The sequence below is a fragment of the Erinaceus europaeus genome, chromosome 2 (assembly GCF_950295315.1).
Source record: "Erinaceus europaeus chromosome 2, mEriEur2.1, whole genome shotgun sequence".
In the NCBI taxonomy this organism is placed as follows: Eukaryota; Metazoa; Chordata; class Mammalia; order Eulipotyphla; family Erinaceidae; genus Erinaceus; species Erinaceus europaeus.
The window spans coordinates 85,268,476-85,294,070 of record NC_080163.1 but is presented as its reverse complement, the minus strand read 5'-3'; the positions used below and the strand labels follow the sequence as shown (position 1 = coordinate 85,294,070).

Below are 25,595 nucleotides of genomic sequence, written 5' to 3'. Positions count from 1 at the left end.
CTCTGGTGAGACCTTTCCTTTTATAGTACACTCTAATTTCATCTCAGGTGGTTCACTTTCTAACAAAGTCCCATAACCTAGATATACACCAGTTTCTGTGAGAGAGAGCTTATGTTCACACGTATCCATAAACTACTGCAAAATATTTACCTGAAAGCAGAAGTACACTAGAGTTTGCAGGGAGTACCTCCCTAACACTTCCTCTCCACTATTCCAAGCTTGGGATCCATGATTGCTCAACAATTTGTTTGGCTTCGTATGTTAACTCTCTTTTCAATCACCAGGTTCCAGATATCACCAGGATGCTGGCCAGGCTTCCCTGGACTGAAGACCCCACCAATGGGTCCTGGAGCTCAGCTTCCCCAGAGACACACCTTACTAGGGAAAGAGAGAGGCAGACTGGGAGTATGGACCAACCAATCAACGCCCATGTTCAGCGGGGAAGCAATTACAGAAGCCAGACCTTCTACCTTCTGCAACCCTCAATGACCCTGGGTCCATGCTCCCAGAGGGCTAGAGAATGGGAAAGCTACCATGGGAGGGGGTGGGTTATGGACATTGGGTGGTGGGAATTGTGTGGAGTTGTACCCCTCCTACCTTATGGTTTTGTTCATTAATCCTTTCTTAAATAAAAAAATAAAAATAAAAACTTATTTGAATGTACAAATCTTTCAGTGATTGTGCTGGAGTGAAAATATATAGCTTTTGAATTTTCTTACCTTTTTTTTCTGGAGGGTAAAAAATTTTCTTATCTCAAGAAAGTAAATACAAACTGCAAACTATATCACAAAATTCTTGGAAACTTCACATAGGCCCAAAAGGTTCTATTTTTCTCCTATTCAGTATATTTTCTCCATTTTAATATAACTCTCTCTTTGGTGTGTTCCTTTTTATAGAATCTAAATAGGATCAACAAAAAGATATGCAATATTATTTGGAGAAAGCAAGCAATTTAAAAGTAATTTATGACCAATCAAAATGAAACCAGTTTTTTTTTTTACTACCTGATAAAGTAAATCTAGGTCAATTTTTGAGCACTTTATAAAACATTGTAAATTAGATCTTGTAGGCTGATTTGTAATTCAAAATAGAACATTCAGTCAATCTTACCAACAAACAGTTCCTTTGGTTTGCATTCACTATCTCAATACTTTTTCTAGAATTTAAAAAAAAATTATACTGCATCCATTTAATCTGACATGGTGGTCAACAGCTTAATTTTCTGTGATATGAAATTTTTATTTGCTTGAGAAAAGTCATTTTCAATATTGTACTCAAGTCTCAAAGTGCACACCTAATTCTATTAAAGAAAAGCTAAAAACAACTTCATAATGTTTTTCTCAGAATTATCTGTAGTCATGAACTATGTTTTTCTTTTCTTTATAAATGGAAGATACAGTGACTATTATCCTTTCCTCATTCACTCACCTTGTTGTTCTAGATATAACAAATGGAAGTTGATTCTGCATAATTTAATTCACCATTTCTACCTATAAAGAAAAAAAAATAAAGAGCTAAATGTGAACCCACATGTCTCCATCCCTGTTCGCATTTAAAACAAAGAACAGAATATTAAATATAAATTATAGTTGTTCAAAACTCTTTATAATTACTTTAAGTAAACAAGAACTTCAAGAATGAGTTTTAAGGTAGTTTAAAAACAAATATATAGAACTAATACCCTCCAATAAAAATTATTCTTTAGGAAATTTCATTGTATAATTGAAATAGCTTTTGGCCTGAAGGAACAGTAAGAGGCCTACAGAGATTAAAAACTTCTCAAAATTAGGTTCTGCTATTTGCAAATATTATGATTTAGTGCAAGCAGTCACATGCCCTGTGATTTAGTTTAACTATGTGTGTGCATAGTAGGTTGTCACAAAGTGACCCTGGATAAAGCATGCCTCCCGAAAGTATGTCCTTGTGTTGTCCCTATCCTTCACGGCACTTGGACTCACCTTATGAATTGCATGGACCAATAGAATATGATGGATGTAATATCCAAATTCTGGGCTTAGGTATCAAAAAACATTCCAAATTTCATTTCTAACTTCTTGAAGTAAGGCCACCTTGCCATTGTGCCATTTGTAGTCTATTTTCTTAATAAAATTGAGAGATTATATAGAAGAGACATATGGTACCCTAGGTAACTATCAATTGTCAGGCATGTGAGTGAGATTGTCTTGTGTTGCGCCAGTAAAATTATCCAAGCTACAAACCCACAGAATCATTAGAGTTAATAAATTATGGTTGTTGCAGATCATTGCATTTTGAGGTGGTTTGTTAAGGAGCAGAGATTAATCAAAACATTGAATAATGAGATAATAATAGCAGTTACCTAATAGAATGCTGTTAAACATGAAATGAAAATATAAACATACACTTTGAACAGATGCGGGGCCATATGAATCTCGATATCTGTTACTCATGATTAGATTATACATAATTGGAAGAGGAAAACAGTAACTTACACATGTAAATTTTGAATACTTGTTCAAAATCTGCACATTACTTCAAGAATCTAAGAAAATAAGACTGGTAAAGGTAAGAAGAAAAATTTCAGAATTTGAGCCCTGGAAAAAAGTTATACAATGTAATTATGCCTTTAGTCAGAAACAAACTAGAAGTCTAATGACTTACATCCACATGTCAATTTTTTTCACTTTTTAAATTATTATTCTTATCATCTAATAATAAAGGATTTCATGGAACAACACTCATTTTAAGTTTACGATAAATATTTTGCTTTTTTTTCAGAATCTAGCCAAAAGCCCTCTTTATAAACATTATCTAAAAATGAAAGTCCCTCACCAAGCTGAAACTGCTTGTGCACTCCAAGTCACAATCAATTCCATCTGGCTTGTCACTCATTTAGTTACCAAAATGACCCCTGTACCATTTTAAGTTTGCCATTATTGGGGAACAAAAATTTTCCACTTCCCAAAATCTAACTTTGGTAAAATGACTTTCATAGGAGGGACCCTGGAGATAGAATGGAGATTACAATGACTGAGATAAAGACACTTAATAAAGAGAATGGTCTTAGGTTTACAAGCCTTTATTAAAAGGCATGACAGACAAAAAAATCTTCAGAAAAGTGCGCCCCACCCTAAGGTTCCAGGACTGGGGGAAACATAGGCTCTATAGTAGAAATGTGAGGTTCCTGTTGTCTTAGGGTTCAAGAAGACAATGGATAATTATTGTTATCATCACATTATTTGGTGATAGGGTTAACTTTGGAAAGTCCCTTTGATAGGGTTTGGGGTATAATACCCAGAATCTTGTATATAGCTGTGCTACCAGTTGCTTCTGTTCTCCCTGGTCTAGGCTTTTGGGAAAGACAACATATCAAAGACAGCCTATGTATTAAAAAGACTCAGTCTGTGTTTTAAGAAGTTCTAGACATATCAGTTTTTCGTCTCTCATATTAATTAAATAGTGGTTTATATGTTTACATTGGTGCCCTGCTCTCAATTTAATCAGATCCTGCTTTTAGTTTCCCTTTCTGTTCTTCTTTCTCAACTTCTGTTGATGAGTGGGGATATCCCATACTCATCTTTATCTTTCTGACTTAGCTCACTTAACATAATTCCTTCTAGCTCTGTCCAAGATGGGTCAGATAAGGTGGGCTCATTGTTCTTAATAGCTGCATAGTATTCCATTGTGTATATGCTGCTCCCAATTCATACCAAATAATATTGCATCCGCGGATCGCAACTCAATCAATGCAATGAGTGCCACCCCAGCATGCTTCACTTCAGACTGTGACCAGAGACTTCAGGTGTGGAATGACAACCCTTCAGCTTCATCACTCAGGTGAGACCTTTCCTTTCATAGTATTCTTTAATTCCATTCCAGGTGTTCCACTCCCCAATAAAGCCCCCAAACCTAGATATATTCCAGGTCCCCTGAGATAGAGCATAGGTTCACCGGTGCCCATAAACTAGGGGAAAAATATATACCTGAAAGTAGAAGTACACAAGAGCATGCAGGGAATACCCCCCAACACTTCACCTGCACTATTCCAGTCTTTAGGTCCATGATTGTTCAACAATTTGTTTGGCTTTTTTTTTTTTTTTTTTTTTTTTTTACTGGAGGCTTGAATCCAGGCTCTTGTGCTGGTTAATATGTGTTCAACTGGGTGTGTCACCACAGAACATTGTCAAAGAGAATAAAAAAATTCTAAATGACAATTTGGGTGTACCAGTTCTCATTAAAATTTCTCTAATAAAGCTTGAACTACTTCCCTTTTAAAAAATTAATCAATTAATTTATTTTTTAATTTTATTTAAGAAAGGATAAATTAACAAATCCATAGGGTAGGAGGGGTACAACTCCACACAGTTCCCACCACCCAGTCTCCATATCCCACCCCCTCCCTGGCTTTGTATGTTAACTTTCTTTTCAGCCACCAGATTCCGGATGCCAGCAAGATGCTTACCAGACTTCCCTGGACAGAAGACCCCATCAATGTGTACTGGAGTTCCACTTCCTCAGAGCCCCACCCTACTAGGGAAAGAGAGAGGCAGACTGGGAGTATGTATCAACCAGTCAACACCCATGTTCAGCAGGGAAGCAATTACAGAAGCCAGACCTTCCACCCTCTGCAACCCACAAAGACCCTGGATCCATACTCCTAGAGAGATAGAGAATGGGAAGGCTATCAGGGGAGGGGATGGGATATGGAGATCGGGTTATGGGAATTGTGTGGAATTGTACCCCTCTTATTCTATGGTTTTGTTAATGTCTCCTTTCTTAAATAAGTAAAAACAAAACACCAACAAAAAAAAATCTTCATATATTCATGAGAGAGGAAATGAAACCAGAGCATCATCCTGGCATATGTGGTACTGGGAATTGAACTTGGAACTTCATGTGTGAGAGATGAGAGTCCAACTCTTCATACACTGGATCACCTCCCAAGCTGCTTATTAACTTATGAAGAAGAAAAAGGAAGGAAAAGAAACAGTGAATCACTCAGGCACATGTGGAGCTCAAACTCTGTACCTCATACAATCCAATACAAAGTGATAACTTGCTACTAAGGTTGATTTTTTTCAGTGACCTAGCTGACTCATCCCCCCCCCCCCCGGGGGGGACTTTGGCTGACCATTCTTTTCTTCATCCCAAATCTTTCTCTTTTTTCTTTTTTTTTTCCTCCAGGGTTATTGCAGGGGCTCAGTGCCTGCACTATGAACCCACTGCTCCTGGAGGCTGTTTTTCCCATTTTTGTTGCCCTTGTTACTGTTGTTGTTGGATAAAACAGAGATAAATTGAGAGAGGAGAGGAAGATAGAGAGAGGGAGAGAAAGATAGACACCTGCAGACCTGCTTTACCCCCTGTGAAGCAACCCCCCTGCAGGTGAAGAGCCGGGTAGGGAAGGCTCAAACCGGGATTCTTAAGCCAAGCCAAGTAGGTCCTTGGGTTTCATGCCATGTGTGCTTAACCGGCTGTGTTACCTCCTCGTCCCCTTTCACCCCAAATCCTTATGTCTTAGCTTTTAACTCAATGTCTAAATACCATTACAATTTAGTTGTTGTGGGTCTTTTCCAACTATTTAGAGGATAGGTAACCGTTGTTAATAAATTTCTCTTTACTTTCATTCTTATTATTCTGCTTTAAATTCATTTGACTATTTGTTCAGGGAAGTATAGGATGATTTCTTTCCACCCCACATAAACTCTGTTTTATTTTTTAACTTTTTAAAACTTTTTTTTATTTATTATTGGATAGAGACAGAGAAATTAAGAAGGAAGGGGGAGATAGAGAGGTAGAGATAAACTGGTAGCCCTGTTCCACTATTTGTGATGCTTCTTTCCTGCAGTTGTGGACGGGGGACTTGAACCTGCATCCTTAAGCATTGTAATGTGAGTGCTTAACCAGTTGTGTGGGCTGACCCCAGGAACTCTTGTTTGATATCAAGGATAAATAGAGGGCCTGCATTTCTTCAGTTTAAGCTATGAATTTCTAAACCTCAAAACTATTTTAAAAGTGGGAACTGAGCAGTGACACACTTGCTTAAGTGCATGTGTTACTATGGAAAAGGACCTGGGTTCAAGACCCTGGTCCTCACCTGCAGGAAGAAAGCTTCAAGAGCAGTGAAGCAACAATGCTGCAGGTATCTCTTTCTCTCTCTCTCTCTCTCTCTCTCTCTCTCCTCCTTCCCTCTCTCTCTGTCTTATCAAATAAATTTTATTAAAATTTAAATATAAAAGTATCTATTTCAGCTGTGTAGTTTTATTTCAGATGAAGCCATGTAGCAATTTAAACAGAGAGAGAACTAAAGTATCAAGATTCTAAATCTAGCTCCATGCTATTTACACCTCTTTTAGGGGGCAATATCTAGTAGTGAAGGGTTGGTTCATGAGCACAGAGAGTTAGCTAAAGAATGTGGGTATTCATGGTACAATGCACATAGTTGTAATGGTGACATCCATTTATAAGAAATAAACATGTGACCAGATAGGACTTCAAAATTAGTCTTTGTTGTTGCTGTTTGCTTGTTTTGAATAAGGGAAATATCACAGTGAAAGTGGCCAAGTCTTAGGTTCAATTCCTAGTACCAATAGTTAGAGCTGAATGATACTCTGGCCAAACAGAGAAAAACAAAATAAATAATTTGGGCTTTGAACTGTATGTTGCATAAAAATCAATATTTGATACCACATGACTTCAGAAGATTACCAGTGACAAAAATAGGGGGCACTGAGGGGAGGGGGTCCTAATAGACATCTTCAAATTAGATAAATTGATTTATTTATTTGATTTCAATTCTGTGTAATATTTAACAACCTAACTTATTATGAATAGATTTGGGAGAAAAATCAATCTTCGAATCAGAAGACTTCAGCATGTAAAAAAATACTTTTAAAATATTTTATTTATTTATTTATTATTATTTATTTATAAAAAGGAAACAGTGACAAAACCATAGGATAAGAGGGGCACAACTCCACACAGTTCCCACCACCAGAACTCTGTATCCCATCCCCTCCCCTGATAGCTTTCCTATTCTTTAACCCTCTGGGAGTATGGATCCAAGGTCATTGTGGGATGCAAAAGGTGGAAGGTCTGGCTTCTGTAATTGCTTCTCCACTGAACATGGGTGTTGACAGGTCAATCCATATTTGCAGCCTGTCTCTCTTTCCCTAGTGGGATGTGGGAGGCTGGACAACATGCTCTATGCTACATCTAAGGAAGATGGGTCCTGATATTGGGGCACCTTGGAATGTTCTTACTGATGATCACAGAATGTGTGGTTGGATCTACAGGGATGCAGAGATCACATAGGCTCCTAAGCTGAATATAGGACCCAGATCAGATCAAATTGGTGAGGTTTACAGTCAACAATATTTATACACCTTTCCCATATTTGGGAGCTACTCTTTTCCCTGATCCAGCTTTCTGGTCCTTCTTCCAGCCATGACATCATCTCTCCAGATAATAACTTGGATCTACCTGCATATCAGATTTCAGGCTCAGGGGAAAAAAAAAAACTAGTATAACCACAGGCCCTTTGGAATATAACTAAAAAATATATATGCTTTTAAACAATCTATGCACACTTTTCTAGTGAGAAGGGGGGGGGGAGCTAGAGTAACTCAGTTTACATATTTCCATTGTTCTCAGAAAGCATGGAGTTTGATTTACACTGCAGTTCCAACCAGTGGTCACTTCATTACAATAAGTCTTTCAAGATCAGAGATTATCACCTTTTACTTTTAAGTAGGTTTGGCAGATAAATTCAGGATGCTTAAGCAAATATGAATTACATGTAAACAACAAGCTCTTTTATTGTGAGTATATCCATGTAATAGTAGATGATTTTGTATTAAGAAAGTGATTCTTTGCTTAGCGAAATTCAATTTAACAAGGTGTCTTGTGCTGGTTTTATTTTGTTTCATTTTGCTTTACTTTTTTCTAAATATGGCAAGCCCACTTAACGACAAATGCCAAATATCAATACAATGATGTCACGGAAGAGTTGTTCCATAAATGCCATTCTGAATGGCAGTTTTTGAAATTCTATCTATCTTAATAATGATGCCATTGATCTTTTGGATGTCATCAAATTTTAATCAAATCCTAGAGTTGGGGAAGCACTTAAAAGTTAATTATTCAAAAGACTTCATGGCTGAAAATCTGAGATCCAGTTTCAATCCTTATGCCACCCTATGCCAGAGCTGAGCATTACTCTGATCTCTCTTTCTCTTATCTCTCTCATTAAAATTAAATAAAACAAAACTCTCATCTGATTCTAGACACAAACATCAGGATCAGTAAGAATACTCAAAATCAAAACATCAATATTGTCTGTCTGTATATATTGTTTCATGGATTTTGAGTGACAGAAGCAGTTTCTGTTCTTACATATAAACATTCTGAGTCACCACACAGTTAAAGCTCATAAAATGATCTTCATATTTATATGAAGTATTAAATTGCTTGTTTATACATTCTTTCTCCTATTTTTAAAATCAGGTTATTTTTTTCTAGCATGACTTTGTTAGTTTCAGAAGAAGAAAAAAAAATGACTAAATTTAGAATACCACTGGCTGCAGGTGAACATGCTTTTATTTTTCTATGTCACCCCATTTTTATGCCTTGTAACCTTCCAACTGCTAATTAAGACAAAGAGCAAAATTATATCCTTCAGCAAACAGTCTAGTACCCTTTTCCAGTCTGGGATGTGACAGACACCACACTTGATTTTTTTTTTCTTTCCATTGCCTTTATATAGCACAATAGACTAACCAAGTACAAGTTGAGCAGACTGAAAGGCAGAATTATTTTGCACTCCTGCTGATGCAGGAAAGTGTAGAAATGCTTCTTTTAATTTTTTTTCACCCTTTAGAATAGCACACAGAAGGCAACCTAGCAAGTATTAGGATTCACAATGCCATCTGTCTGTTGGAAATGCAGCTTAATTCATTAGGCACTAAAATACATATATTTTTTGCTTAGCTTGCTGGTTATTTTTTATTGTTCCCTATTGACTTGAAACTAAGAAATTAAGCAGCAGGAACAGTAATGAGAACTAATTTTTGTTCAAGTCAAGGAAATTTGTTGCTTTTCTAGGGCTTTAGCAAGTTTCCAATATTCAAAACATATTTGGGTGAGAAAATATTTACATATTAACATGATAAAGAGGTGAGAGTCAAAGTTTGTATAGTAGAGAAAAGTAATCAAATGAAAACCTTATCTCATGAAGTAGACAGGGATGTTTTCAGAGACTAACATTTCCTTCCAAATTAAAACCAGAAAATCCAATAAACTGAGTACAGTTTATAGTAGGGTATCATAATTTGTTAAATTTTTGTGACAATGTCATATTTTTGTATTATATGCCAGTGCTTATTTTATATTTCAAGGAATAAATATTAATTTTCTTGCTGTGGTTTGCTAGGACTGTGTTTCTTGTTTGTTGGACAAATATTAAAAAAAACTCAAAGATATCCTTTGAGATTTTTGCATATATCATGCATATGTATATAGTATTTAGGTATGAGGTGTGTGGACTAATGTAATTTCCACCATACAAATGCCTGATTTATATAATGCATTCACTGTATGCATATCCACATAAATCCTTCTTTGCTGTCATATCAGAGAGTGAAGTAGTATGCACTGAATGATAGAGTCAGATCTTAGTTTCCTTAGACTTAAGATCAGTTACTTTTGTGTAAATGTTTGGAGCATCCTGCCACTCCACTCTTATCGAAGGGAAGAGTGTTGCCATTTTGACAGAAACCAAGATAGAGACCATAGACTATAAGCACCGACTACAGGCATTGAGCCAAGAAAATGACTTTAGTGATTCCTCCCTTTTTTCAGCCCTATAGAAAAGCTAAACCCTAAATCTAAAGATGTACGAAGAAGATTCGTCAAGCTTTCATTGAAATTTGTCAAATTCATCCCTTCCTTCTGTCACTCCTATACGAGTTTATCATTTGAAAATTAACATTTACTCTTACACTGACTTGACTCAGTGACTGTGTTTCTTTATGTAGAAATCAGAGTTCAGGGGGCAGAGAGAGCCAAGATGGAGACTTTGGAGCTGCAGCTGCCTTGAGTTCCAAGAGGCAGCAGCTGGCAACCCGGGATCCGCTGGATAGGGAAAGATACTGGGCTGTCTGTAGGAGGGTGAACATGGACTGGTCAGAGTGACACCAAAATACAGTCCCATAACTCTCTCTTGGGCTGACAAAGGAAGGTCAGGGAGACAAAGGAAAACCCTTTGAATATTTCTAGATCAACCCCTCCCCCCCACCTAGTACCAGCCCACAAGACAGCACAGCCACTCCTAGCAGACTCCCTGCTGAGCTATTTTCTTTACCAAGATTCCTGGCTCACCAGGAGTGTCATTCCAAGTCTCTTCTTTTAAATTCTCCCCCTCCCTCTCTCTCTCTCTCTCTCTCTCTCTCTCTCTCTGTGGCTGGAGCTCTATTTGAGTGACAAAATACCTGACTAATCAGAGCCTCATCCCTGCCTGGGAAAGACTACCTGGAGGGTTTTTTTCTTTTCTCTTTTTTTTTTTTTTTGGATAGTTCTTACAATTGGCTGTCTTTGCTCAGGCTGCCTGCAGCCAATCAAATGGCCCAAGCTGCAGACTGACTGTTAGGGGTATTCTACTCTAATTTATTTTATTTTATTACTACTATTATTATATACACATATCCCTTTTCCATGCACCTTCTTCAGGTTGACCAAAATTAACCATTGTTAGGTGACTGAGTGTCCTATTCATTGTGAGAGGAACTTGTTTCTACCTCTTCTCTCCACACTCCTTTTTCCCTCCTCTTAGCTAATGTATATATTTTTTTTTTAAAAAAAGCCTCTTTCCTTTTACTGCTCTTCCTTCTTTCTTCTTTATTTCTTCCTTTCTTTTTTATTAGTCTTTTGTCTGATGTATGGCATGTGAAGATCTTCCATTCTCTGAGGGGGTCTCCTTGTTTGTGTGATGGTTTCTTTGGCTGTGCAGAGGCTTTTCAATTTGATGTAATCCCATTGATTTATTTCTGCTTTAGTCTTCCTTGCGATTGGGTTTTTATCATCAAAGATGTCCTTGAGGTTTAGGTGGAAGCAACCCAGGTTCCCAACAACAGATGAGTGGCTGAGAAAGCTATGGTATATATACACAATGGAATACTATGCAGCTATTAAGAACAATGAACACACCTTCTCTGACCCATCTAGGATGGAGCTAGAAGGAATTATGTTAAGTGAGCTAAGTCAGAAAGATAAAAATGAGTATGGGATAATCCCACTCATCAACAGAAGTTAAGAAATAAGAACAGAACGGGAAACTAAAAGCAGGATTTGACTAAATCTGGAGTAGGGCACCAAACCCTGGGGTGGGGGTGGATATTCGGCTTCCCAGGGCAGCAAGGGGTGGGTGAGATGGGACACAATCTTTTGGTGGTGGGAATGGTGTTTATGTACACTCCTATTAATTTGGAGTCATATAAATCACTATTTAATTAATATGAGAGGGGAAAAATTGATTGTATGGCTCAAACTTTTTAAAGCACAGACTGAGTCTTTTTTAATACATAGGCTGAGTCTTTGATATGTTGACTCTCTCAAAAGCCTACACCAGGGAGAACAGAAGCATCCAGTGGCATAGCTATATACAAATCATGTCAAAGGACATAAATTATGGTGATGTTGGGTATCATACAGCAAATCCTAACAAAAGGATTTTTGAAATTTGACCCAATTGCCAAACAATGTGATTATAGCAATAACTAGCTATTGTCTTCTTAAACCCTAAGACAGCAGGAACCTCCTGCTTCAACTATAGAGTCTATATTTCCCCCAGTTCTGGAACCTCTGGGGTAGGGCTCACACTCCTGCATGCTTCTCTTAAGTCATACCAAATGATATTGCATCCACCAATCCCAACCTAATCAATGCATTGAGTACCACCTCAGTATGCATCACTGCAGACTGTGTCCAGAAATTTCAGGCATGGAATGTCAACCGTTCACCCTTATTACTCGGGTGAGACCTTTCCTTTCATGGTATTCTACAATTCCATTCCAGGAGGTTCACTTCCTAATAAAGTCCCAAAACCAAAGATATAGACCAGGTCCTGTGAGATAGAGCATATGTTCATACATATCCATAAACTAGGGCAAAATATACACCTGAAAGCAAAAATACACAATAGTCTTTAGTGAGTCAGTATTAAGTTCCTAATGAAATAGTATCTAATTAGACTTAGATACCCTCCTCACCTACTTCCTGTTACAGTTCTTTCACTCACTCCAAAACTAACGTTAGCAAAGCAAGGACTTCAAAAGATGAATAAGGGCAAGAGACTGGTATACTTTAATGATGACTCTTTATTCACTGTCAAGCCACCCCATCAGCTATGGCCCTATCCATGGAGTCCTCAGATTCCCAAACAAACATGATGGGTCTAGACCGTAAATAAATCCCTCTCTCTATTGTTACAGGTCATCTCTATCAGAAACAACAACAACAAAGACCCCTTTGTGGGCCCCCCATAGGACCTTGACCTCAACTTGGATTAACAATGATAGAGAATGTTCCATCCTCTGAAGGGAAAATGAGCAACATACTCTATACTACACCTGAGGAAGATGGGTCCTGACATGGGGGCAGCTTGGAACATTCCCACTTATGACCACAGAATGTGAGCTCAGATCTGCAGGGATGCAGAGGTCACATAGGCTCTTAAGCTGAATATGGGCCCCAGATCAAATCAAATCGATGGGGTTTACAGTCAACAATATTTATACACCTTCCCCATATTAGGGAGCTACACTCTTCCCTGATGTAGCTTAATGTCCCAGCCATGACATCACCTCCCCAGACAATAACTTGGATCCACCTACATATCAGTTTTCAGGATCAGGGAAAAAAAAATAGTATAGCTACAGGCCCTTTGGAATATAACTAAAATGTGCCTACTAGGTATCTATAAAATGGAAGACCCCTTCTCCAACACTTCATCTGCACTATTCCAGGCTTTAGGTCCATGACTGCTCAACAATTTATTTGGCTTTGTATGTTAACTCTCTTTTCACTCACCAGGTTCCAGATGCTACCATGATGCCGACCAGACTTCCCTGAACAGACAACTCCAGCAATGTGTCCTGGAGTTCAGATTCCCCAGAACCCCACCCTACTAGGGAAAGAGAGTGGCATGCTGGAAGTATGGACCTACCAGTCAACACCCATGTTCAGCAGGGAAACAATTACAGAAGCCAGACCTTCCACCTTCTGCACCCCACAATGACCTTGGGTCCATACTCCCAGAGGGATAAAGAATAGGAAAGCTATCAGGGGATGGGATGAGATACAGAGATCTGGTGGTTTATAATTGTGTGGAGTTGTACCCCTCTTATCCTATGGTTTTGTTAATGTTTCCTTTTTAAAATAAATTTTAAAAAATTAAAAAGTGAAAGAAATCAGAGTTCAAATTTAATTTATTGATCTTGTTTTCTCTACAGTTCAACAATTGGGGGACAGGAATGGGAAATGAGGATTCTTCAATAAACATTTAAGCTCCAGGATGTTTATGATTTGTCCCTACATTTCCCTAGGTAGTACAGATTGGTCACATTCCTCTAGCTTCTCCTCCCATATTTTTTTCATAAACTACTCTAAAATAGTCCCTAATTAACCAGTATAAGCAGGAGCCCGCAACAGTGTGCCAATACCCAACAGCTGGAGATGCAGGCCATCATAGTCACCCAGTGTGACCCAGGCCATCAGACAGGTTGGTTCCAGAAGAATAATTGCTTGCAGCTCTAACTTCCTGGTTATTCACAATTTCCGTCCTCAGAGAGCGTAAAGGTACAGCAATATCAGTTACTCCATCACGGAGGGGGATTTCATAATGAGGCAAGAAAATAACAGATGGTTCATTGAGTGTAAATATATGAAAATACCCTTGAAGCTGAAACAGAATGTTGGCATTCCCAGGGGAGTCATGCGAAAACAGAGATGACTCCCCACTGTCTCTCAGCTTGTATCATTTTGTCTCACTTCTCAAGGCACAGATTTTGTCTGAAGTCGATAATGTCTTAAGTGCTCCCACCTGATTGCCCCCAAATTGAGATCCACCTGGAGACTCACTTTTTAATCTCTAGACCCTCTTACCTCTCTTTCTCTCTGTTCAAATGGCTCCCTCATGTTCTTTCTCTTATTTTATATATTTCTCTAGACTCTTAAGAGTCATTCCTCTTCCCCTTTTGGACTTGATACGCCTCTTAGAATGATTCAGCCAGTGCTGTGACTGAGTATATTTCATCACTCCCACTCTTTTTCTTTTTTCTTTATAATGGGGCAGAACCTTCATCCCTTTCAAAATCCTTTCATTCTTGTATTTTTTATAATCTTCTGAATATTTCCATTAACTTTACTAGAATTTCCATTTCCCTTATTAAAGCCAGTGGAAATTCTGTCAACATATAATATACAATTTTGGTATAACTATTACCCATAGTAATGCTGTGTCTGAGGAGAAGTATGACCCATTTTATCTTGTGTGCACTGCTTTTCTTTCAAACAGCTGTAATTTCCTTAGGCAGTAAAAATTCACAGCTTCCATTGGATTGGATTTAACTACTCACAAATAAAATTTTGGGATTGGAAGTCAGTGTTCTCCAAAGAAACAAAGTAAATATTCACATCCTATATGTAATTGCACTACATTTCTTATGGTAATATATGGATATATGTTACATACATATGAAATATTAATCTAAAAATTCAGAAGGCCATAAAACAGGGCCCAAGGAGAGACAAAGTCAGGAATCTTTATAGGAAGAGGAGATGAGGTAAGTGGTTAAAGAACAGTGTTGATTAGAGTTACCAAGCTTTAACTATTTGGAGACTGTATGCAACTGGCTACAGATTCTCTAGAAAAAATAAATTTAAAAAAACTGGTTTTATCCTCTGACTAAAAATTCATAATCATCATTTCTCCAATTGCTTGATTTTTTTCATTCAGTTGAATGGTCTCTAACTTTATTCAAATGAGATAGGTACTACTATTTTTCTGAATTTTTTTCCTCTGCTTCATACTAAAAAATTTACTTCATAGATATCAACTTTTCACAGATTAGATAGGTAGATAGATGATAGATAGATAGATAGATAGACAGACAGACAGATAGATAGATGATAGATAGAAAGATAATAGGGAGAGAGAATGTCATGTCAGTTCCAAGGTAGTTAAATCTAAAATCTCTAGGATGGACAGCAGGCTATAAATCGAAGCTCACATCACAATCTGAACATTCAGACCATGTTCAAATTCAGACTATGTTACCCTCTGGATGCAAAAATATTTCTTTCTTGGAAAACTCAGTGTTTACTGTAAGGTGTTCAATTAATTGAATGAGGTCCGCTTTATTAAAGAATTGCTTTACATAAAGTCTACTGACTAAAAGTGTCAATCACATCCAAAATAAATACCTTTATAGCAGCCTCTAGACTGAATTTGCTCAAACTACTGAGCATCACAGTTGAGCCAAGATATCATCAAAAATTAATCTCCTCATGGAGTTTCCTAATTTATGGGGGGAAAAAATAGAGAAACCAAGGAGTCAATCTAATGGAAAGAATTTTTTCAAATAAAAGTATTTATCACCCATCTTCCTACTAATTTTATAACATTCTGATGTGTATATAAAAATGTCATATGGACAGGAGGTAGTGTGCTTAGTTAAATGTACATGTTACAATGTAGGGACCTGGATTCCAGTCCCCAGTCCCTACTTGCAAGGAGAAGTTCTACAAGCAGTGAAAATTGCTACAGGCTTCTCCATATCTCCTTCATTTCCTCTCAATTGTTCTGTTTCTATAAAATAAAATAATAAATTAATTAGATGCATTAAAATATTATATACTTATATCTAATTTCACACAAATCTATAAATTTCATTATCTTAAAATTAAATGTCTTAATATTTTTGTGATGTTTTACACAGAGCACCACAAACACCAAATACAAAAATTCATATGAGCATGAACCCCACTGCTTTTTTTATAGCCTGTAGTGCAGGAATTTGAGGGATTCCTCAAGGCCATGAAAGTAGTTAAGAAACAGATTTCCAACAGTCAGGCAGTAGTGCAGCAGGTTAAGTGCATGTGGTACAAAGCACAAGGACCAGCATAAGGATCCCAGTTCAAGCCCCCGACTCTCCACCTGCAGGAGTACCTTCACAGGTGGTGAAGCAGGTCTTCAGGTGTCTATCTTTCTCTCCCCCACTCTGTCTTCCCTTCCTCTCTCCATTTTTCTCTGTCCTGTTCAACAATGACTACAACAATAAAAAACAACAAGGGCAACAAAAGGGAATAAATAAATATTTTAAAAAAGCAGATTCTTCTTGTATGTAATACATGAACATATTTATAATTTATGATAGGTTGTCTTTCACAACTTATAAACATTGCAAAGAGCACCAGTATAAACCCTAAATTCAACAATTTCAGGTTTTGAGAAATAAATGAATATTCTCTCACCACCTCCCTTCCAACTTGGCTGGTGTTCACAGCTTTTCAGTTGCTAACAGCAAAATGTCACCAAAACAGTACTTAAGTAGGTATTAGATTTCCACATAAAGAGAGGCTGAAAATAAATGAGGTTTTATTCCTCTTGGGGCTTCACTGCCCTTAGTTAACTTTTTTCAGGTAGAAACTAATGGGGATGAGGAGTAGCTAATAGTATAACGGTTATGCAAAGAGACTCTCATGCCTGAGGCTCTGAAATCCCAAATTCAATCCCCTGCACCACCATAAACAACAACTGATTGGTGCTCTGGTAAAAAGAAGAAGAAGACAATGGAGAAGGAGGAGGAGGAGGAGGAGGAGGAGGAGGAAGGAGAAGAAGAAGAAAGAGAAGAAGGAAAAGGATAAGAAGAAGGGAAAAGGGGAAGGAGAAGAAGCAGAAGAAGGAGGAGGAGGAGGAGGAGGAGAAGGAGAAGGAGAAGGAGAAGGAGAAGGAGAAGGAGAAGGAGAAGGAGAAGGAGAAGGAGAAGGAGAAGGAGAAGGAGAAGGAGAAGGAGAAGGAGAAGGAGAAGGAGAAGGAGAAGAAGTGGCACAAAACTGAAACTTCTCCCAGTGCCATAGTGGCTGGACTCAGAAAGTAGATAATTCTTAATAGGTGGTATCTAGGACATGATGCCAGAATGATCATCTGTTCTCTTTGGTTCATGGACTTCCCCCTCATGGTCATTAGAGAGTTGCTTTAGATCCAGTCATCACCTCATGATATGTTAGTATTTGAAAGAAAGAAACAGGATCACTGGAGGTCAAAAATAAATGAAGTCAGAACTCTGTATCCCATCCCCTCCCTTGATAGCTTTCCTGTTCTTTATCCCTCTGGGAATATGGACCCAGGGTCATTGTGGGATACAGAAGGTAGAAGATCTGGCTTCTGTAATTGCTTCCTCACTGAACATGGGCATTGACAAGTTGATCCATACTCCCAGCCTCTCTATTTTTTTCCCTAGTGGGGTGGGGCTCTGGGGAATTGGAGCTCCAGGACACATTGGTGGGGTCATCTGTCCAGGGAAGTCTGGTTGGCATTATGCTAGCATCTAGAACCTGGCGGCTGAAAAGAGAGCTAACAAGTTGATGACTAATCATGAACCTAAAGGTTGGAATAATGCAGATGAAGAGTTGGGGGGGTCTCCATTTTGTAGATTGCTAGTAGGCGTATTTTAGTTATATTCCAAACGGTCCGTGACTATACTATGTTATTTATTTTATTATTTTATTTTATTTTTGCCTGTGCCTAAAATCTAATATGGAGGTGGACCCAAGTTACTGTCTGGGGGGATGATGCCATGGCTGGATAAAAGACCAGAAAGCTGGATCAGGGAAGAGAGTAGCTCCCATATATGGGAAAGGTGTGTAAATATTGTTGACTGCATCCCTGTAGATCTGAGCTAACATTCTGTGGTCATGAGTAGGAACGTTCCAAGCTGCCCCAGTATCAGGACCCATCTTCCTCAGGTGGAGCATAGAGTATGTTTTCCATCTTCCTTCAGAGGATGGAACATTCTCTACCTTTTTTGATCCAAGTTGAGGGCAAGGTCCTATGAGGGCCCACAAAGGGGTCTATTGTGTTGTTCCTGATAGAGATGGCTGGCAATATTGAGGAGAGGGATTTATTCGAGGTCTAGGCCCATCATGTCTGTTTGGGAATCTCAGGACTCCCCAACTAGGGCCCCAGCTGATGGGGTAGCCTGATAGTGATTAAAGAGTCATCGTCAAAGCTATCAGGGGAGGGGATGGGATACAGAGTTCTGATGATGGGAATTGTATGGAGTGTTTTTTTTCAATGTTTCCTTTTTATAAATAAAAAATTAAAAATAATAAAATAAATTAAAAATTAAAAATAAAGAAATAGATTATGTAAAATCTTCATTTGAAGACATTAAAGTAAAAGACAAGGACAAACGTAAAAGACAGAAGAAAAAATCATAAAAATAAAAAGGAGTAGGACAGTGAACATAATGATTGTGAAAATGATTTTCATGCTTGAGACTCCAAGATCCTCAGCTTAATGCCCTACTGCTACATAAGTAGTGTTCTGGTAAAACTAAATTAATAAAGTTAGTGATTTAAGAGTAGCTATGCATGAGGTGGTACAGTGGATTAAGCATTGGACTCTCAAGCACTTTCCCATACTCGGTCATTAACATTATATGAGCTTGTGGGGACTGGTAAATTAAGTCTATCTCTCTGTCTCTCCATATGAATGAAAACACTGACCAAGGAGAAATGAAATTTCATGTGTGAGGCAACACACAGGTATACACACACAACACGTACTCCGAATTTAGATAGAGCAACCTCTGAATAAATTTGCATTTCCATATGGAAAAACAAAGTAAAATATTCTTTAAAACGAAAAATCCACAAAGAAAATTAGAAAACAATTGCAAAACATAACAACAGGTTTTTGTCTCAAGCTTATAAAGAGATATTAAAACTAATCAATACATTAAATTAGATGGACTAAATGCATTAAAATATTGCCAGTTGAGGCACCACCTCTGGTCTGAGTTTTATTAAAAAATAAACTGCTGATGGGAGGAGAGGATCCCCTAAGTCTCACCAATTACAACTGTGAGTCTTCATTGCTACTGTGCCTGGAGGCTGGAGCAGCAGGGAGGCCCTGTGATGACATTGAGGGCAGAGACCTGAACAGGCAACTCAGGAGAAGGCATATACTTCCAGTGGTCTGGAAGTGGGGCTGTATAGTGGCAGCCTTTCTACACTGTTCTACTAAAAAATTTTGAGACACTTTGAATAACTGTCTCAGAACCCACAGAATAGAAACAGGATTTGTTTAGAAATCCACAGGGCTGAGGATTGCAGCTCTTCTTGGCTCTGACTGCTGTCAGAGAAGCTGAATTGGGCCTGGGGCTTTGGACCCTTGGGATGTGAGAGTCTCTTTTCATAATCACTGGGCTATCTCTCCCCCACCTTGTTTTGCCTCTAGATTAGCAGTGAGTAATTAAACTAAAAAAAAAAAAATCTATTTATAGCTAAAAAGCTGCAGTCTCCCATAGCCTACAGGGAAGATAAAGAACAAAAGAGGGTTTAACAGCCACCATGCTTCACATCAAGGATTGAGACATTGAAAAAACTGTTAATTCCCATAACTGTGAACTCTTTTAAGTACCTTACTTAGACACAAGTCAGTCCAGGCAAGTGTGATTAGTAGATTGAATAGTACTGAGAGAGGGACCTCATCACACAACTATATACAATGGTTAAACCAAGAAGAAACATTGGAGAAATGAACCAAGACAAAAGCCCAGATAACCCCCACCTGAAAGGCAGAAGCACATAAGAATGGGGACAATATCCAAAAACTAACTGAGGTATTAGTCACAAGAGTGAGGAAAGAGTTTGAAAGTAATACCAGAAATGGAGCAACAACAAATGAGACTCTGAAAGAAAACAGTAACTATGTGGAGGTGATTAGAGAGCTGAAAGCTGAAATAGCTGAGCTAAGAGCACAACTAGCTGAACAAACAGTATCATCAGGGTAACAAAATAGATGAACTGCAGAAAACAGCAGAGGGGAGACAGAATAAAATAAGTGAGGCAGAAAACAGAATTAGCAAGATTGAGGATGAATTAGAGAAAACTAAGAAGCAAGAGATCTCAAAAAGAGATTAAGAGACACTGAAAACAACAACAGAGACATATGGGATGACTATAAAAGAAATAATATACACATTATAGGCCTACAAAAGCAAGAAATAGAGGGAGGGGAAGAAAGCGTTCTACAAGACATAATAGCAGAGAACTTCCTTAGTCTAGACAACCTAAAAGACATAAAGGTTCAAGAGGCTCAGAGGATTCCAAGAGAATTAACCCAGATTTAAAGACACCAAGATACATCAAATTTAGAATGAAAGGGAATAAGGATAAAGAAAGGATCCTGAAGGCTGCAAGAGAAAAACAGAGTCACCCACAGAGAAAACCCCATAAGATTAGCAGCAGATTTCTCCACACAAACACTAATGGCTAGAAGAGAATGGAAAGATATATACTGAGCTCCCAATGAGAAAAGCTTTCAGTGAAGACTACTGCATCCTTCTAGACTGTCATTCAAACTAGATAGAGGCATAAAAACCTTCTCAGACAAGCAACAGTTGAAAGAATCAACTATCTTAAAGCCTGCCCTGCAAGTTCTGAAAGGTCTCTTATAAACAATCACATCATCATAAGCATGTCATATATCAGAACACTCTAAAATTTTATAATAATGGTGTTAATATATCTTCATTCTATAATATAAATAAATATCAATGACCTGAATCCACCTAATAAAAGGCACAGAGTAGGAAGATGGATCAGAAAACACAACCAAACCATATGTTGTCTGCAGGAATCCCACCTAACTCAACAAGACAAACTCAGACTCAAGTTGAAAGGATGAAAAACTACCATACAAGTCTATTTTTCTTCTGAATTCTGCTTTTCTATAGTCTCTTAAATAGTATTGTGGTAGTATTAGAAGCTGTCACCAAGAAGTTAATATTTAATTCATGAATGCAAATTAAGGCTATCTCTAGAAGAATTTTTTGGCCTTTTGCATTTTTATTATTGTATGAGAAAAAGGAAATAATGCAAAGGAAAAGGTTTGTTTAAATCCACAAAATCCACAGTATAGGTAAATGCAAGTCAACAATGAACAACTTAATAAACAAAATCCTGGGGCCGAGTGGTGGCACACCTGGTTAAGTGCACACATTAAAGTGTGTAAGGACCTAGGTTCGAGCCCCTGATCCCCACCTGCATGGGAAAAGCTTCACGAGTGGTGAAGCAGTGCTGCCAGTGTCTCTCTGTCTCTCTCCCTCTCTACAACCTCCTTCCCTCTCAACTTATGGCTGTCCCTATCTAGTAAATATATAAAGACAATACAAAATTTTAAAAATTGGCAGGGACAGCTATTCTTAAGCTGACATCATAGACTTAAAAATAAATAAAATTTAAAAAGATAGGGATAAACATTACTTAATGTTCAAAGGATTAGTCAACCAAGAGGACTTAATAATTATCAACATCTATACACCCAAGAAAAGTCCATCTAAATACATTAAACATCTACTGAAAGAGCTACAGCAATATATTAACAGCAACACAGTAATAGTAGGGGATTTCAACACTCCTTGGGTGTTAGACCAGAAACTATCAAATACTTAAAGGAAAATTGGCAGAACTCTTTTCCATCTAAAATTTCAAAGGCATCTTCGGTGAAACAAATCCAAGTACAACAACAACAACAAAAGTTGAACGGCAAATACAAAGAAATGCGGGGGAGGGTTCAAGTCATGGAATAGAATGGCAGAGGAAGATCTAGCAGAGGGGTTGAATTGTTATGTGGAAAACTTAGAAATGTGAACAGGGCTCAATGGCATAATGGTTATGCAAAGAAACCCTTATTTCTGAAGCTCTAATGTCTCAGGTTCATGGTGAATTCATCTTCTTTACCCCATCTTGGATGGAGCATGAAGATATCATGGTACGTGAGATAAGTGAGAAACAAATGGATGAATATGGTGTGATCTCACTCACAGAAAGCAGTTGAAAAACAAGATCAGAAGGGAAGACACTAAGCAGAACTTCGACTGGAGTTGGTGTACTTCATGAAAGTGAAAGACTCTAGAGTAGGGGGAGGGTTCAGGTCCTGGAACATGATGGCAGAGGAGGACCTAGTGGGGGCTTTATTGTTATGCTGAAATGTTATACATGTACAGACTACTGTATTTTACTGTTGACTGTAAACCATTAATCCCCCAATAAATAAATTTAAAAAACACTGTGAACTTCCAGGGGAAATGATTATTCTACTAAATTTCAAATGTAGCACATTGCTTTGGTTTTATGTACAAAGGGAAAGAAGGGAAAATTTGCAAGTAAGTTGAATAATATCTGGACAAAATAACCATACATTTTTTTTCTGATAACTCAAAAGCAATATGTTATATGAGAAGAGTGTTGACTGTGACTCTACCTGTACGGAAAGCATGTAAAACTGTAAGATTGACTCTAAAGAATATATTCAGATAATTGCATAGGCTCTCCATTCTTTGATACGTAAAACTGAACATCATGTTTTACAAATGTATAGAGATCTGTAGATGCTAACTTTGATCAGAAACTGATATATTTGAGCATTTAATCAAATCATCAGATTCTAGACATTCTATGTTCACAGCATTGACTATGACACTTGTTTTGTGAACAAAGTGAAGTCCATAAGATAGATTGTAGAGATGGTAGAAGTAGTATGTAGTTTTCCCAAGGAATTATATCATGTGTGTAATCTAGGAGGTGGCATAGTGGATAAGGTTTTTTTTTTGATGTAACAATGATTGACAAAACTGTGCTAGGAGAGGTGTACAAGTCCACATAAGTCCCCTCACCAGAGCTCCGTATCCCCTCCCCTCCATTGAGAGCCTCCCCATTCTTTATCCCTCTAGGAGTATGGACCAACGATCCCCATGGGGAACAGAAGGTGGAAGGTCTGGCCTCTGCAACTGCTTCTCCACTGGACATGGGTGTCAACAAGTCAATCTATACCCCCAGACTATTTCTATTTTTCCCTATTGGGGTTGGGCTCTAGGGAGATAGGGTTCCAGCATTCATCGGTGAGGTCATCTGCCCAGGGAAGTCAGGTTGGCGTTACGGTAGCATCTGGGGGCTCATTCCTGTGCATTGGTGGTATAGCCTAAATCTGGTGTCTGCTGTTCCACTCTGTGGTCATGAGCAGTGCTCCATGCCTTCGGACTGTGAACAAGGCGGTCAATCATGGCCTGAAACTCAGATGATCGCAGTGTGACTTACAGATGACCGATAGTTTGCCAAAAGGTAGCAGAAGCAAAGTCCCTTTTTTCACTCAAAATGTTTTTCCATTAATCCTCCATTATGCTAGATACCATATTTGTCTCTAGAATTCATTGCTGATCTTCAGTAATGACTGCTAAATCATCATTTTTCAATTTATGTTTCCACATAATTTAAATTTAATGATAATTTATCATTATCCCATTGTCCTTTGTCTTGGCGTGCTAGCATTTTGAAACAGAATAAAGTAATTTGTTGGTGTTATGGTATCATTATGAGTATCACTTAAGAGATAACAACTCTTTGGGAGGTTTGTGTGTAGTGGGATATAGAGAAATGTAAAACAAAATAAACTATTTTAACTGACAAGTTTACTTTCTCACTTATAAGAGAATCTGCATTTAACATCTAATGTTAAAGAAAGTCCAGTATTGAGCTAGGGAGATTACATAGAGGTTATACAAAAATCTATGGAAACCCCATGCTTGAGACTATGACATTCCAGGCTCAATCTCTAGCATCACCATAGCCAGAAATGAGCAGCACTCTGGTGAAAATAAATAAGTAAATATAAAGTAAACCCAATACTTAAAAAAATAAAGTAAACCCAATACTTGAAGCTGCCATTATAATTGTGAAGGATATGAAAATCAAGCCAGTTTCCTAAAGGAATGGGGAAAAGTAAAACTTTAACATGAGGGGATTAATCAAGTACTCCCTAGCAGCTCCTTACTGTAAAACTTAATAATCTGGCATCTTGTTTGGCTCTTCCGGGAATCCTTATAAACTGTAGTAAAGCGCTAAAAGGCACAGTTTGTGTTTAAATACTCTGGCACTTACTAAGTTATGGCTTCTGGCAACTAGAATCACTGGTATATTTGTGAAAGATCATATAAATAAAGTGCTGTGTATAGTGCCTGGAGCATGATAACATAAAAGATATCCAAATAATTTTTATAAGTTCACTTGACACAAGTGAACACACTAATGCCATTTAATGGCAGAGTTGAAATGTTCTGACTTTACATAAAACTTCCATGAGGTAGTAGTTTTAAGTAGAACATGATGGTTGTTACCATAATAATTAATATATGTAGTAATAATAGTCATAGTCACAGTGTATTGTAATTAATAACCTTTTTGGTTTTCTTTTGTTGTCTTGTGGTGTTTCTTGTGTCTTTCACTATATAGTCTCTTTTCTATTTCTTAGCCTTTGGTTATATCTCCCTTTGTTTATTTTTCACCGTTTAGTGTAAATTTCTTTGCTTGTCTGTTTTCTCCATAAGTGTCTTCGTCTTTTTCTCTAGCTACTACCAATTTCTATTTCTCTTGCTAGTTTCTTCTGTGCATATCATTGTTTCACTTTTTTGCTTCTAAGTGTGGTGTGTCTCTCTTTAGTCTTTTTCAAAAGTATGGAACACTTCACGAATTTGCGTGTCATCCTTGCTCAGGGGCCATACTAATCTTCTCTGTATCATTCCAATTTTAATATATGTGCTGCTGAAATGAACACTTAGACTCTCAAGCATACAGCCTTGAGTTTAATCCTTTGCATAACATGTACCAGAGTGATGCTCTGGTTCCATATCCCTCCCTCTCTCTCTCTCTCTTTCTCTCTCTCCACACACACACACACACACACACACACACACACATATATATATATTATTAATAATCAAAGAGGGTTGGGTGGTGGCACACCTGGTTGAGTGTACATGTTGCAATGTACAAGGACCTGGGTTCAAGCCCACAGTCTCCACCTGCAGGGGGAAAGCTTCACAAGTGGTGTAACAGTGTTGCAGGTGTCTCTCTGTCTCTCTCCTTCTCTATCACTCCCTTCCCTCTCAGATGCTGGCTGTCTCTATCCAACAAATAAGTAAAGGTAATAAAAATTATAAAAAAATAGAAAACAAGGATGAGGGAGATAGCATAATGGTTATGCAAAGACTCTCATGTTTTAGGCTCCAAAGTCCCATGTTCAACCCCCCTCACTGCCATATACCAGAGCTGAGCAGTGCTATGGTAAAAAATAAGTAAATAAATAAATAAATAAATATTGAAAAATAAAAGCTGGTATAGGTAACTTTAAAATATACATCATTTTGAATAAAGGAATTACATTGTTTATTTTACTGGAGAGAAGTTTCTGATTTTTCTGTGGTATATAGTTTAAGAGACACTGAGAAAATTCATGTTGTGTTTCAACCCCTGCTCAATCATAAAGTCAACAATATTTATAC

General features: G+C 37.8%; 1 non-coding gene across 1 annotated transcript; it reads right to left on the bottom strand.

Annotated features, from left to right (window-relative positions):
• Positions 1-24,761: 24,761 nt before the first annotated feature.
• On the bottom strand, positions 24,762-24,868 carry LOC132537155 (U6 spliceosomal RNA). The gene has a single exon (XR_009548618.1). It is a non-coding gene; the product is annotated as a U6 spliceosomal RNA (small nuclear RNA).
• Between the last annotated feature and the right edge of the window lie 727 nt (positions 24,869-25,595).